Source organism: Spermophilus citellus (assembly GCF_964194105.1).
Source record: "Spermophilus citellus genome assembly, chromosome: 5".
NCBI classification, from domain to species: domain Eukaryota; kingdom Metazoa; phylum Chordata; class Mammalia; order Rodentia; family Sciuridae; genus Spermophilus; species Spermophilus citellus.
In genome coordinates, this window is record NC_138186.1 from 121,622,824 (window position 1) to 121,638,606 (window position 15,783).

General features: G+C 35.0%; 1 long non-coding RNA gene across 2 annotated transcripts in view; it reads left to right on the forward strand.

The window, feature by feature from the left end:
* The window catches only part of LOC308649128, an 86,200-nt gene extending 72,468 nt beyond the window's left edge, over nt 1-13,732 (forward strand). For both annotated transcript variants that reach the window (XR_014022008.1, XR_014022009.1), the window contains exons 2-3: nt 2,603-2,656; nt 13,373-13,732. This is a non-coding gene — a long non-coding RNA (uncharacterized lncRNA). The remainder of the gene's footprint in view (nt 1-2,602; nt 2,657-13,372) is intronic.
* The last annotated feature ends 2,051 nt before the right edge of the window (nt 13,733-15,783 follow it).

A 15,783-nucleotide genomic window follows, 5' to 3' on the forward strand; every position in this document is an offset into this window, starting at 1 on the left:
TCTTAAAAATTTTAACCACTTAGACACATTAAAATACAAAAAGCAAAAAAAAAAAAAAACCAAAAAAAACAAAAAAAAAACAAAAACAAAAAAAAGAGTTCATTCATAAACCCAACCAATTCTCCAGAAAAAAGATGTCAGTCCAGAGTACCCTTGTATTTCCAAATAAAAAGTTATTTGCCTCTGCCTTTAGTTATAGAGGATGTGCCTACAAACAGCTGCTGAAACTAACAAGATAAATCTCTTCTCCAAGTTTTATGCTGGTCTCCATGGGATGAGCTTCGGCTTTTGTTCTCCATAATCTTGCCATTTTTCTCTAACCCCATGCCTTATCTGGGAACTGAACTACAGGCACTAGAGGGCTCTATAGGGATTTCTAGTCTGATCTGATGTCCAGTTTCACATCACTGCCTGAACTTTTTTAAAGGATTCTGAAAAGTGGAACCTTAAATTGAGAAGAAAGAGGAGATAAATGGATGATGTAGAACTGCAGAATGTACACAAGTAAAGCTTAGGACAACATAGAGAAAAGCAAAACAAAGGACCCCCAAATCTCAAATTACTCCTAGGTGAGCATGGGAGAGAGGTTGAGTTTGAGGGGAGAGGATGGACTTAACCCAGTTTAGTACTATGCCTCACAAGGAGCTAAAGCTTTAGAGCATAGCCAGATTCCTACCCAACGCCTTTCAGCAGCAGAGGCCTTGACTCACAGGTCTTTTCTAAGTTACTCTAGAGTTATCACAGAAGAACCTGAGGGGCAGAAGCCCCATTACACTCCTAAATTTTGCCTATAACTGTAGCATGGTGGACCCCACAATTTTCTGCTCCAGATCTAGTCACGGTTCTAGTTTTCCTAAGGGTTTGTCAGTATCCTGAGGTTAGACTATGAGATAAAATGTACATTGTATCAAATACTTATTTAAAAGAACAAAAAGACATTGATACTTATGAAAAATTTTCAAAATATTGTTGCCCCAAACTCTCCATAGAATGGATAGTTGTTAGGAATTTTAAAATGTCAATGAATAATTTTCACCAAAAACAGAGAACAGGTAAAACTAGAAGACAAATTATTACATCACAATTTGAGAGTTTATCATGTCAATAATTTAACGTTTAATTTAATATGCATTAAAAGTAACTTTTGACCTATAGTTATATTAATTTTAAACATAGATTCATATAACTACATGAAAATGAGAATACAGAAGCATTAAACCCTGCCCCTTTCTTTACCTGATAACCATTGATCTGATACTATTGCTAAGGTGCTTCCTGTTTCTAGAATGTTATGAATCGATTCACTATTTAACACTTGAAAATTGGATTTTAAAAACTTAATATAAAATTTTTGAGGGCTGGGGATGTGGCTCAAGCGGTAGCGCGCTCGCCTGGCATGCGTGCGGCCCGGGTTCGATCCTCAGCACCACATACCAACAAAGATGTTGTGTCCGCGGAGAACTAAAAAATAAATATTAAAAATTCTTTCTCTCTCTCTCTCTCTCTCCTCTCTCACTCTCTCTTTTAAAAAAAATTTTTTTGAGATTCATCCATGTTGTTCAGGATATTAATCCCTTATCCTATTATATTATGGAGTGGTATTCCATTATATGAATGAACTATAGGCTGTTTATCCATCCATATATTGAAAGGTGTAGTGTTATTTCTGGTTTTCTATAATAAGGAACTGAGTTTCTCTAAAAATATTTGAAGTTTTTGTGCATGCACATACATTTTTATTTCTCTGGGTAAAGTACCAACAAATGGGATTTCTGGGTCATATGGTTTAGTTTACACTTAAATATAAAATACTGTCTGCTTCCTAGAGTAACTGCACCATAATGCACACCTATCAGCAATCTGTGCAATTTATAGTAGTTTTACATTCTTGCTAGCACTTGCTAGTATCAGATATTTTAAAGTTTTAGCCATTATCATAGATGCATAGCAATATCTCATCATGGTTTTAATTTGCATTCTCTACTGGTCAATTATATTGAGCATCCTTTTATATTCTAATTTGCCATTTGTGCACCATTTTTGTGGAAAGTGTCTGTTCAAATCCTTTTCCAATTTGGGGGGTTGCGTAGTTTTCTTATTTTTGTTGACTTTTGAGGGCTCTCTAGATTCTGGATGCAAGTTGTTAGATTGGTGCAACAAACTTTCTCCTACTGTAGCTTGTGTTTTCATTTTCATATCAGAGCCTTGCACAGAAAAAAAAGTTTGATTATGTTATAAATGCCTCATCTTTATTTCCTCTATGTTCTACCCTGTACCTGAGTACAAATCTTAAGAGAGAACCCCAGAGACTTGGCATATGTGATTAGCAGAGTGAACAACACAATATAAGTTGTACCTCTAGGAATAGGTGCTCTTTGTTCTAATGACTGGAGAAGCAATCATCTTCAGTAATCTGTTTGATTGAAAAATACTACAGTAAGACAGTGACCAACATTATGTCACACTTAAAGAATAAGTTTAAGGGCACCTTTTTCCTTTCTGAAATCTGTTCTCCAGAGACTGATATATTAATTTTGAAATTGCTGTCACTTATTGAGACTATTTTAAAATGCAAAATTAATGTTTGTCACCATCATTTTAGGTTGCTCTGGAGATAAAATGCAGGAGAAAAGGGCATTTCATTTGATCTGCACAGGTAAGACGAAGAAACAATTATCTGAATACTTCAATAAAATACTTTCTTTGATTTAGTTATTCAAATAAATCCTTATTTTTCTACCTTTGCTATGGCCATGGAGACTTGTCATCTAATTTGCTTTTGAAAAGTCACATGCTTTTATATTTATATCTAGTAAAGACTTAAAGACATTTAACGTTTAAGGTTATCAGATCTTTACAAAGAGTAGTAAGAGATGCTCAAACTTCAGTCTTCATCGCAGTGTTGAATATGGCTGGAAAAACATGATGTAATCTCTGTTTTCACACATTTAATTCTATCCCCTAAAGAAACTACCACTTGCTCATAATTTCCAGCTGCCAACATCTGCAATTAGAAACTGGCAAAACAATTACCCTAACAGCTGCTAGAAACATATAGTTTACAACAAAATGTCAAACGTGTTTTTGGATTTGAATTAAAAAAAATCATTTTCATTTCACTTATCACCCAAGCTTCCCTCCATTAATTAATCATTCTGTTGAATAGTTTCCCAAAGACATCACATTCTATTAGTATTCACCACATTTAGTTTTAGTGAAGAGATAACAAGACTAACAAGGGACATTCAGTTGTAAACATGAGGTGGAATTATGCACTCTGATATCTAGATGACCTCTATGGCTCCCTCTGAATCAGACCCTAGGATTATAATCAAAGGAAGATTATCCCAGGTCTATAAAAATGATCATTCTTACCCTTTTGGCTTTTAATTCTATCAAACAAAATTACAAATGCTCCTGTATTATACCATGCTGAAGGAGTTGTTCAAAATGCATTATATAAATTCAGTTAATAAATATTATTGGTCAAGGCAGCAGTCTTTTCTACAACAGTGTCTTTTTATTTATATATGATAGTGGAATGCATTACAATTCTTATTGCACATATATAACATAATTTTTCATATCTCTGGTTGTATACACAGTATATTCACACCAATTCATGTCTTTATACATGTACTTTGGATAGTAATGATCATCACATTCCACCATCATTAATAACCCCATGCCGGCTCCCTTCCCCTCTAACCCCTCTGCCCTATCTAGAGTTCACCTATTCCTCCCATGCTTCCTCTCCCTATCCCACTATGAATCAGCCTCTTCATATCAAAGAAAATATTCAGCACTTGCTTTACTGGGATTGGTTAAATTTACTTAGCATTATCTTCTCTAACTCCATCCATTTACCTGCAAATGCCATGATTTTATTCTCTTTTATTGCTGAGTAATATTCCATTGTGTATATATGCCACATTTTTTTTTATCCATTCATCTACTGAAGGTTAAAGCAGTGTCATTTTATCATACAGGTTACAGCAGGTGTGTCATCTTGTCCTCAAAAGTGCAGGTGAAGCAAGATCACAATATTTTTCTTAGTTGATTTGAGCAGCACAAATTAATGAAAAGGTCTCTAAGACTCTTACGGTGGTGAATTGTTAACACAGAAATTATCTCTCTTAAAAATGGGATGGGGGGATGGGACTAAGCATTATGTTTTTTAATTAATTAAGTTTATAAATGCATCCAACTGTCATATTCACTACAGAAAATTATTATAGTAGAAAGACTAATCTAATTCTGTTTTGTTTTTTTCAAAGATAACTAGATTTTATTTAAGAATTCCATGAACACATTGTCTCAAGTACTGTTTGGCATTTCAGTAAACCGAGTTCTATGTAGTCACAGAATACAGCAGAGAAGTTTATAAATTGTTAAAAGATGGATCATAGTCCCTCCTTAAATAGACATGTGTGTACACCTGCAAACATTGCCTGAAAGGTCAGTCTGTCAGTGAGCAAAGCAATCTCTAGCACGTTCTTAAGTATATGATAAATAAAACTTAACAAGATGGTCTATTGGTTTGACAGTTGTAATTTCTATAATTAATATGACAATGAAATTTGTATATATTCTAATGTTACAGAGTTGATCCATTTTAAATTGCTATGTTAGTATGGAATTGTTTTAAAAACATTGAATTAGATATTATCATTACCATTACAAATAACAAGTCTGGTTCATAAAGGTCATTGTAATTTCTTCCTTAAAATATCTTCATTAGCATAGCATTAAGCATTTTTTTGTGTGTGATTCTAATTGGTTTCCTCAAAGCTTTCATTGCTTTCCCAAGTAAACCTTAAAGTGTCAATTAGAAAGAAATAAAGTAATTGAAAGTTTAAATAAACTATCTGTAAGGGACATGACTTTTAATAATAAGTATTCTGTACATACTTTGTACCCATCTCAATGCATGATAATATGAAGATCTTGGCAAATACCTGATTGAAATTGAATAAACAGAAAGATACTAGATGGTTAGCATGCTCAGTTGCACTTCCTTTATAATTACTCAGTAAAATAACCATAGTCATACAAAGAAAATGATTAAAAAGTAAAAATAGTACTAAAAACTTATGCAAATTACAGCAATGGGAGTAATTGGCTACAAAAAGATGCCCAGGAGAAATTTTAGGTGGAATAAAATATTTTGTATAATTCTGAGGGTCTCACTAAGTTGCTTAAGGCCTCACTAAGTTGCTGAGGCTGGCTTTGAACTTGCGATCCTGCTCAACCTCTTGAGCCACTGGGATTACAGGCATGTACTACCAAGCCTGACTAGGACTCTGAATTTTGGGTCTCCATAAAAGGCAGTAAAGTGTCACTCATTACCAGGCTGGAGAATATCAAAGGAAGGTCAGGTCTGAAGAAAGACTCTCAATAGTTTTACTTCAGTTATGTTAAGTTTGCTTTACCACAAGGAGGTACTGGGCAGGCAGATAGATCAATGTATCTAGGATGCCAAAGAGACTACATGTGTTAGGATCAAGTATAGATTTAAGGAATATCAGAATAAGAATGTTTAGAATATGGAAATTTTAAAAGGCCAAGGCAGGGCCCTATAACATTCCTGCACATGGAAATTAAAAGAAAGGCCAGTGAAGCAGACTATGAGGAAGTGGTGGGTGAGGAAGGCAAAAACACAGAGGAGAAAGGTTTCAGGGAATAAATGTTTAACTGAGTTGCCCTGAGATCTCAAAGAAGAATTTGCCATTCCATACTTGGGGAAGGACATCAGGAATTCTCTCATCTGTGCCATGAGTAAACACTGAAGATAAACAGCCTTGTCTTAGCCAAGGACAAGAAGGGTGACCAAGAAAGAGAAAATGAACAACAATAACAACTCAGGAAAGAGAGAGTGAGGGAGAGAAGCAAGGAGGGAAGAAGAGAAAAGGAGATAAGGAGAGAGAAAAAGAGAAACATAGAGCCTGTGATAGATGGTACAGAAAAAAGAAAAACGTAGTAAGAATCATATGAACAGCATACCTCTGTAAGCCTTTGCAAATTATTTACTACAAGATTCAAAATGAACTACAGAAAACCATTTAGAGCACTCAAAGAAAATAAAAAATAAATAAAATGTCCACTATAATATGGCAACACAATCCATAAAAAAAAAAATCACCCTGAGACAAGTTAACAGGAAAATGAGATGGTCATAAGATAAGGTAGGAGTTTTAAAAATGTAAAATCAGTAGATTTTTACATTTAGATTGAAAATGCTAAAGAAAAGAGCTGATATTACAGAAAACTATTTTTATGGAATAAAAATTAAATCAGATTTTCAAAGTGCAACAAAAATGATAAGTCAAAATAATAATCAAGGATGAGGCAGATGTGACAGATAAATAATGAAAAGCCAAAATGTATGTAATCATTAAACCTGGAGAAGAACTCATAGCACATGAAAAAAAAATAGCCCAAATCAATAATATTTTTCTGAGCTGAAAATAAGACATGCACATGCACAAAAACCTGAAAGTATTTACACCCACATTGCTACTTTCTACATTAACATGATTTAATTGTTCCTAGAAATTCTTTTTTTGGAAAAACAAAGTTGCAAATAACTTACTGATCACTCCAGAAACTTTTTCTATAGGGTATATGAAAGAAAGGTGATATCCCAAAGCCTGTGAACACTTATACTCATGATGAATAATATTCATCTTTTAGAAGAGAGAATGATATTCTGGTAATTATTTTTTCCTTCAAGACATTTTGAACCTCTCTCCATAAAATCCTCTCCTGGCTGCATCTAACCAATTCCACAGTATTGCATTATGATGTATGGCTCTGGAAAGTCCCCCAAAGGTTCATGTGCTGGTGACTTGTTCCCCAGTGCAGCAATGTCCAGAGGTATGGCTCTTTGGAAACAATTTGACCAAGAGGGTTTAAGCCTATCAGTGGATTGAAGAACTGAGGAATTAATAATTTGATGCATTATTTGGGAAGTAGTAGAAATTGTAGGGGATGGGGCTTTGTTGAGGAAGTTGGTTATGGGAACTTAGATCTGGAAGGGCTTATCTTATTCTGGGCTCTCTGCTTGTTCATGTGCATGCCTGTTCTCTCTCTCTCTCACTCTCTCTGTCTTCTTAATGCTTGCCATGAAGTGTGCAGTTTTTCTGTTGCATGCTCTTTGGCAATGATGTTTCTGCCTTGGGACTAGCCTATTATGGACTGAAACATCTGAACCCTTAAGCCAAAATAAATCTTTCCTCTTCTAAGTTTTTTTTCTTCAGGTATTTTGTCCTAGTAATAAAAAGCTAACTAACACAAGAGCCTTAGCCAATCTTAATCAAGCCTCATCTGTCATCCTTCCCAGTGAAAGACTTACCTTAAGCTAGACTTCAAAATTTCACGATTATCCTGAGTTTTTTCTCCCCCCCTCAGAGATATGAATAGCAGTGTGGAAGTAGTGCTCTCTGTTACTGAAGTAAGTGAAAAAGTTTTGTTTTTTTTTTCTAATTAACAAGTTGATTTGGTGACCTTTTGGGGGAGCATATATTCAATAGTGGACTGAAAGGTTTCACTCTATTCTAGGAGAAAGGCAGTGAAAATATATCTCAACCTATACATAGGATAAAAGGGATTGAAGTGCAAAGATTAAGATACCTTACAAGAATTTCAGCACAGTAATTTTTCTTTAAAAAAATAAGTTCAGTTTGGTTTAAGTTGTCTGATGTAAAATGATTGTAAAAAAACCCAAAAACAATATTGAGGATACTAAAAAATTCTGTGGCCTAAGAATATCTTATCTAACAAACCTGTTATGTAGGTGTTATAGAAAGACAATTTCAAGTTGTACTAAGGAAATATATTATCTACCTACTTTCTTGAAAAAAAAATTATTAGTGCTACATTTCAATAGAAGGTGAGATAAAGCACAGGTGATAAAATAGTTTTCACATAACAAGTTATAACAAGTTAAATTTGGAAAAAAAGGAAACATTTCTATTGCTATAAAACATTAAAATCTCAAAAATTTATTATTTAAAGAATATAGCATGTCAAAATAAGTATATAATAAATATTTTACTAACAGAATAATCTGTATTAAAAACATTGGATCAAATTCATAAGGACTGAAAAACGGTGAGTTAGAAACTCTGTAGTAAAGGAGTGAAAATGTGAAAAACCAATTGTATATAGATGAGACTTGAAATAAAATGTCTCCCTTGGAGCTGGCATTTAAGTTGATATATCTCTAAAAGTTTTTGTGAAAGGAAATACTATTAGTATGAAAAGCAAGAAAAATTACTTTCCAAAATTCATTGAGTCAAGCATAAAGTGAGGGGATGAGAGGTAAATAATGTGGAAATAGGTTTGTAGAGACTAGCAGAAGCCTTTTCTTAAAGGGCCATGGAAATATGATCAATGTGTTTAGACCCTAGTGATGCTGTTTTTTGTTTAAGGAAGCCCTGGAGTAAGAATAGAGGCAGTGTAGCTAGTTAGAAGAGCACTGAAGTCATCCAGCAGAGAAATGGTGGTGGCCTGGACAATGTCAGTACAATAATCTTGACAATTCATACATTTGAATCAAATGGGGTATAATTTCTCATTTTTTCTGATTGTACAGGTTGCAGAATCACATTGGTTATACAGCCACCTATATACATATAGCCATAATAATGTCTATTTTATTCTGCTGCCCTTCCTACCTCCCCTTCCCCTCCACCCTCTCGTCCCATCTCATCTCTCTACTCAATCTAATGTGACACATTTCTTCTTCTTTGTTTTTTCTCCTCACAACATCATATATGTATTCTGTTTTACAATGAGGGTCTCCTTCCATCTTCTGTGCAATTCCCCTTTTCCCTCCTTTTCCCTCCCATCTCTCTTCCCTATTTAGTGGTAATCTTCTTCTCATGCTCTTCCTCCCTATCCCATTTTGAGTCACCCCTCTTATTTCATAGAAGACATTCAGCATTTGTTTTTTAGGGATTGGCTAACTTCACTTAGCATAATCTGCTCTAATGCCATCCATTTCCCTGCAAATGCCATGATCTTGTTATTTTTGTGATAGAAAGGAAGGGAGGGTTTTGCAAGATATTAGAAGAGATAAAGGTATGTTCATTAATTGATGGTTAAGTAGGATTGAGATAGATGGAAGAGTCAGGTTTTATGACTTGGTATGAGTGGCTGATGGCACAATGCACTGACATTGGAGGCAGGTGGGGCTGCACATGTAGATCACCCACACATGCATTCATTTTTTCCTACAAATGTTAAACAAAACTTTGTGTTTATTAGATACCCTGATGGGCTTTGGGAAGACCATGGTAATAAGACAGACACAATTAGTGCCTTCATAGAATTTATACTTCAGCTCAAGGTCAAGGGGGTAATTTGAATGTGTGACTCTGTTTCTCAGAATTGTCAAAAGAACTTGTCAAAACATTAAATTTGGCCCCATTTATATCTACTAACTTCAATTTTCCAGTTGGTTCTTATGTACCATAAGTTTTGAAGTTCATTGTTTTATGTAATTGAAACCATTTCACTGGTGAACTCACCCAAGGGAAGTAGAGAACATAAAATGAGGTGAGGGCCTACCAAACACCAGCATTTATCATAAGTCTACAGGAAGAACAGTTCATAAAGACACTGAATGTTGGCCAAAAACCAAGAAAACCAGAGTTTGTGTTGTGTTGGAAGCTAAGAAAAGGGAATCATCAATGTAGGAAGATTTGCTTAACATTCAAAATGCTATTGAAGAGAGAGTAAGATAAGATTTAAAATATATTCATTGGATTTAGTGTCCCTAGTGAAAAGAGGTTTACCAATTTTAGAGTTATAGGTGGGGAATTACATAAGCCAAGAGCCAATAACTTGTCCATGAAAACCTTGAGGAAGAAGGAGAGAGAGAGAGATAAAAAGAAAGAGCAAGAAAGCCAGAATCCTAAGTCCAAAGAGAGTTTGAGAGAGCATTTTTTTCCTTCATAAACTTGTTTATTGTCCTCATTACATGTATTGCTCATATAAAATTAACATTTATGAATTTAATTGTTTATTTGCTGATTTCCCTGAACTATAGTATAAGATTCTATTTTCTTTTTTTAATTAATGCATTTTGATAATACAGAATAGTAGGTTTCATTGTGGCACATATTCATACATGTATATAACATAATTTGATCATATCCACTCTCTATTACCCTCCATAACCTTTCCCTCCTCTTCCCCCAATCTCCTTCCCCTTTTATTTTCATGTTGTCTTTTCCCTCTAGACTTCATATATGAAATAAACCATATTGTACCTGTCTTTCTGAATCTGACTTAATTTTTCTTAACATTATGATCTGCAGTTCCATTCATTTTCCTGTAAATGACACAATTTTGTTTCTCTTTATGGCTGAATAATACCCAATTGTGTGTGTGTGTGTGTGTGTGTGTGTGTGTGTGTATGTGCATGTGTGTGTATTATGTGAGATGTTTATATATATATACACATATATGTTTATATATCGTATTTTTTTAATGCACTCATCTGATGATGGACAACAAGACTGGTTCCATACTTGGCTATTGTGAATTGTACTGTGTTAAACATCAGTATGTACTTGTCCCTGTAGTATGCTGACTTTAATTCCTTCAAGTATATACCAAGGAGTGAGATAGGTGGATCATATCACAGCTCTGTTCTTAGTGTTTTGAGGAGGCTCCATACTGATTTCCATAGTGACTATAGTAATTTGCATTCTCACCAACAGTGTATAAGCTTTCCTTTCCCCCTGCCTACTTACCAGCATTTGTTATTTTTTGTTTTTGTATTGATTGCCATTGTAACTGGGGTGAAATGGAATCTCAATGTAGTTTGGAATCTGCATTTCCCTGATAGTTATAGATGTTGAACACTTTTTTCCATATAATTCTTGGCCATTTGTATTTCTTTTTCTTTTTTTGAAAAAGTTTCTATTCAGGTCACTTGCCCGTTTATTGATTGGGTTATTTAGATATTTTGGTGCTGTTGATTAGGTTATTTACTTCATAGTCCTTTCATGGAAATTAGAAAAGCATGCCTTGTTTAGGTTGACGAGTCTGATATTCGTGAGTTTTGTTGCTGTATTTTCTTCTGTGAATTCATTTTTTGAATGCTAGAAGAAAACACAGGGGAAATACTTCAGGACAGAGGCACAGGCAATGACTTCCTGAATAGGATTCCAGTAGCTCAGGGAATCATAACAAGAACTGAGAAATGAGACAGCATCAAATTATAAATCTGTACAGCAAAGGAAACAATTAACAGAGTGAAGAGGCAGCCTGCAGGATGGGAGAAAAATCTTTGCCAGCTACTTTTCTGATACATTAATATTCAGAATTGATACATGAGGACTTTTAAGTAGATAACTGAGTGTTACATACTGACAGGAAGGAGAAAGAGAAGATAAAAGAGTGAGAGGATGGTATTTTAAAAAATCATTCAGAAAGTCTTGTGGGATGGAACACAGAACCCAGAATCTAATATTGACCTAGTAAGATTTGGAGCCAATAAAACACGCGGGAAGAAATGAAAAATAAACAGGGGTGTGTTTTGGCTAGGAAACTTGACATATCTGTGTCTTTGCTGTCTCTTTATAAACAAGAGCTGTACTGTGCCTGACATACAACAAATCCTTAATCAGTACTTAACATATGAATGAATGATTAGGGTAATGGAAGCTGTCAGATGCTCATCTTCAATTTCTGTACAACATCTCCCAAAAAGGAGGAGATGGGGTTAAGAGAAATACTGTCAAAGTGGGTAAGCAAGGAAACAAGTCTGTAGGGGAAAGAAGAGAGCAACACAGGGTCTCTGGAGACTGTGGAACCATGGTAGTGTTTGTTGGACAGAAGTTGCTTATTCCCATCAGCATCCATAAAAAAAAAATGAAGAAGAAAACAATTAGATTTATCCATTCCTTCCAAGAACCTACTTGATAATCAGGACAGGTCTTTGTTATTTTTTGTTGCCTCAGAGATATCCCTATTAAACTAAAACTCATGATGTATCCTCCTCTGAAGTACTATCTTGAGTTTAGAATGAATTCTACTCACTAAGGTATATTCCACTTCACAGGAATCACTAGTTTATTCCATCCCACCTGTCTTCCTGGCACTGACTTTGCACAGGGTGGCATAAGCCTGATTCTGTCTCCCTGAGGCCTCACTCACTCCATAACACCTTCCCATGGGGGATGTATCCCTCTCAAAACTTTCTGGCAAAATCCCAAGTGTCTTTTCAGCTTCCCTTCTTGTCATCAATTGACTTTTAATGCAAGTAAATGCTCGCTCGAGTAGCAAAACTGTTGTATGATATTTTTTTCTTTCTGTTATTGAAAGCTGTTTATCCTGATTGTTTTCCATGTCATTCACTTGGAAACATGCATTGGTTCTATGGGGCCAAGTTGCAGCTCACTTACAGGATGCTTCTGTGCAAATTAGGAAAAGATGCACTTTCTAAGCTGGTGAGTTAGGAAAAATGGATCTCTGCGGACCAATGCTACATCAGGAAAGATTTGGAAGTGCAGATGGTATATGTGTGTTGAGAAAGAGGTGTTCAGTCTTCTGGGAAGGAGCAACTTACAAGGCAGGGCACCTTTCTGCAGTTATCCTGCAGAACAGTGCTACATCTCAGACCCCACTTAACACCTTGGCTGGAGCCTCAGTGCAGAATGAGCACTCTCATGGTTCATAAACTGACTCATGCAACATTTGAAGGGTAAATAAGTCATCTGTAGAAAGTCATTCACAGAAAAGGTGATTTTAATGCAGTGAATTCAGTTGTTATTTAAAATACAAAGATCAGGACTATTTTGCTTTCCATTTTGTGTTATAAAACAATGACAATGACAGCATGGAAGTTTTGGAGTCTTAGTGCTATGAATCACTTCTGTTTTACTCTTGTTTAAATGACCACACTGAATGTTTTTGTTTATAAACGTGAGAGGAAAGGTAAAAGCCAAAATATCGCACAACTAAAAAAGTCCATTGTCTTGAATAATAAAACTGCATGAATTTATTTAAAGAAGATAAAAGTCATTTTTTTCCCTCAAACTCTCCAATAGAGACACTAAATCAAACCCCAAATCTGAAGTAGCAGATATTAGATGTCAGATGCATGGACCACTCATTCATCTCCCCCTTTCCTTCATATAACTTGGCTCAGAACAGGGGAGCACAAGTCAGTTGTGATTAAGATGCAAAGATCAAAGCTCTGTTCTCCAAGCACGGAGGACAGTATCTGAGGTGGCAGGCCCTGATACATGTGAGTGGCTGGAGAAACTCTGTGAGGGGGAGAGGCCGAGCAGCTTCAGAGGATAAGGTAAGATATAATATGATTGTTTTCTCATTAATTTTTTGTTTTCTTCTCCAGATCCAGGTCCAAAGCCATCAGGAGAAAAATTTGAAAACATCATGAAAGATGCTTCTACTCCTCTTCAACTTGGCTACTTTTGAAATTGTCTCAATAAAAGCTAAACAAATACTGTAATAAATCTTTTAGTTCCAAAGTTTCAATTGATTACAGGTTAATTAAGTATAACCCTTTAAGGCCCAAATTGATGGGGTTCTTTTGAGATTGTCCTAAAATACAAATGTAATCTAAAATGTATAAATCTCAAACTGCATGAATGTCAGTCTTACCTTATGGCCCTCTGTAATTGGGGAGAAACAATGTAAACCCTCAAAAGACATTCTTTCCATATTTCAATACCAATTCAATTTCAACCATATGAAAAATTACACAATTAAATTCTATTTTCTGAACATGAGTGATTTCTCATCCTAGAGTCGCTCTTCTTCTTTGTGGCCTTTCCTGCAGGGGACCTGCTAAGGAGCCGGCTGGGTTGACAATGCACATACGTACAAACACACACAATGATGCTCGTGTATATTCTGTGTGCAGGAACTCTCATGTTGAGGTTGGATAATCCTTGGATATTTGAAATCTTTAAAAATTACAATGTTCATACATTCATTATATATTTGTTATATGCTAAATTTCTAATATCCAAGATGGTTCATTTTAAAAATGCATTTTTAAAGTCAGATCTGGAAGGAGGAATGGAACAATTCAATCTTTAATAAAAATATAGTGAATGTTTACTGGATTAAGCAGGAGTACTGTAATTTTTCAGACCATGCTTGGTCTTGAGGAATATATGATCTAGTTGGAAAATTAAGAAAAAGATATAAATAATTATAATATAAAGCAGGTGAGATGAGTCATTCAGGAGTACAAAGTGAAATGAGTTCAAAGGACAGAGTGCTCACATCCTTTTGAAAATTCTGAGAAACTTTGAAATTTAAGATTGGGTTGAAAGACGAGTAAGATTTTGTAGGGGGAAAAAAAGTGTTGCACACATGTGGCAAAGCCTAACAGAGGCACAGAGAGAAAAGGACTGCTTAGGAAGTGGTTAATTTTGCTTGGAGAATGGTTTATGTAAAAGAACATAAGAATTAAAATAGGAATGCATTTCAACATGGGAGAAGTATAGACTGATTGCCAAAGAAAGATGTGAATGGAGGGAGCAGAGGGGGATGCGAAATTGGTTCAGCAAGAAGTTCAGAACATCAATCCAGAAAGAGGCAAAGAGGAAGTCAGTTAAGGTGTTAAGGAAGGACAAAGAAAAGAAGCGATGACTATGCAGACTTTCTGAAGGACTGCTTGCTCAGAACTGGTAGAGCATTCAGTAGGATAAACAAGGAGGCTAGAGCTTATTTCATGACTTAAGCCAAAATGTGCCAATAGGATCCCCCAAATTGTGTTAGGGTGGCCAGGACTGTCCCATGTTAGCAGTGTAAGTCTACATCCCAAGGAACATTTAAATTCTGGACAAACTGGGATGGTTGGTCATCCTACAAATCTGAGTACAACATCTTGTTATGTAGGTTTTCAGTGTTTGTTGCGTGAATTTAAAAATATAGGGTAGATCAATATCTCTGAGGTTTATTTCCTCAGTTTTGCAAAATAAGGTTGGTGATATCTGAGTAGTTAATACATGAGGTTGTTCTGAAAACCAGATGAAATGACCTATATGATCCCGTTTGGAAAAAAAGTACTATACAAATGTACACAAAAGTACATTTTATTAAGTTTTATATATTTATGATTTATTTCATGCAAAAATATAATAAACATACTATTATTTGTTGAAATTTTCAATACTTTTTTGCCTTTTTTTTTTCTTTTGGCAACTAACCTCTCAGTGCCAGTGATCTGATACTGGCACTGAAATTAGTAATTAATTTTGTTTATATGGCACCCAACACCCAAGAGCCTCTAGGCACGTAGCCAAATCCTTTTTTAAATATAGTCATTAAATGAAGGAAAAGAGCCAAGTAAATTCCTAAACTGGCAAGTGGGGAAAAAAAAAGAGCAACAGGAAAATAGGGAAAAGAAAAGGATTAATAATAATTATTAATTAAGATTATTTCATCCATCATCTAGCAAGAAAAACTGCACCCTAGACATAATAAAAAAAAATGGCTCTGTAAAGTTAGTCATTTGTTCTTTGGGTATCTGGAATAAAGAGTCCTGAATGGATTTTTAAATAATTCTAACTTTTTTCCTATTTAAAATAAAATTATGCCATCCACTTATTAAATTCTGTATTAAAACTAGAAAAGACCTTGTTGATCAAGTCTTGTCACCTTCTTACTTGATTTCATGATATGTTCTTTTTGTAAAAAATGTCTTTCTTTCTTTTGTGTGTATGTACTGAGATTGAACTCAGGGCCTAACACATGCAAAGCAAGCACTCTACCACTAAGCTACTTCCCCCA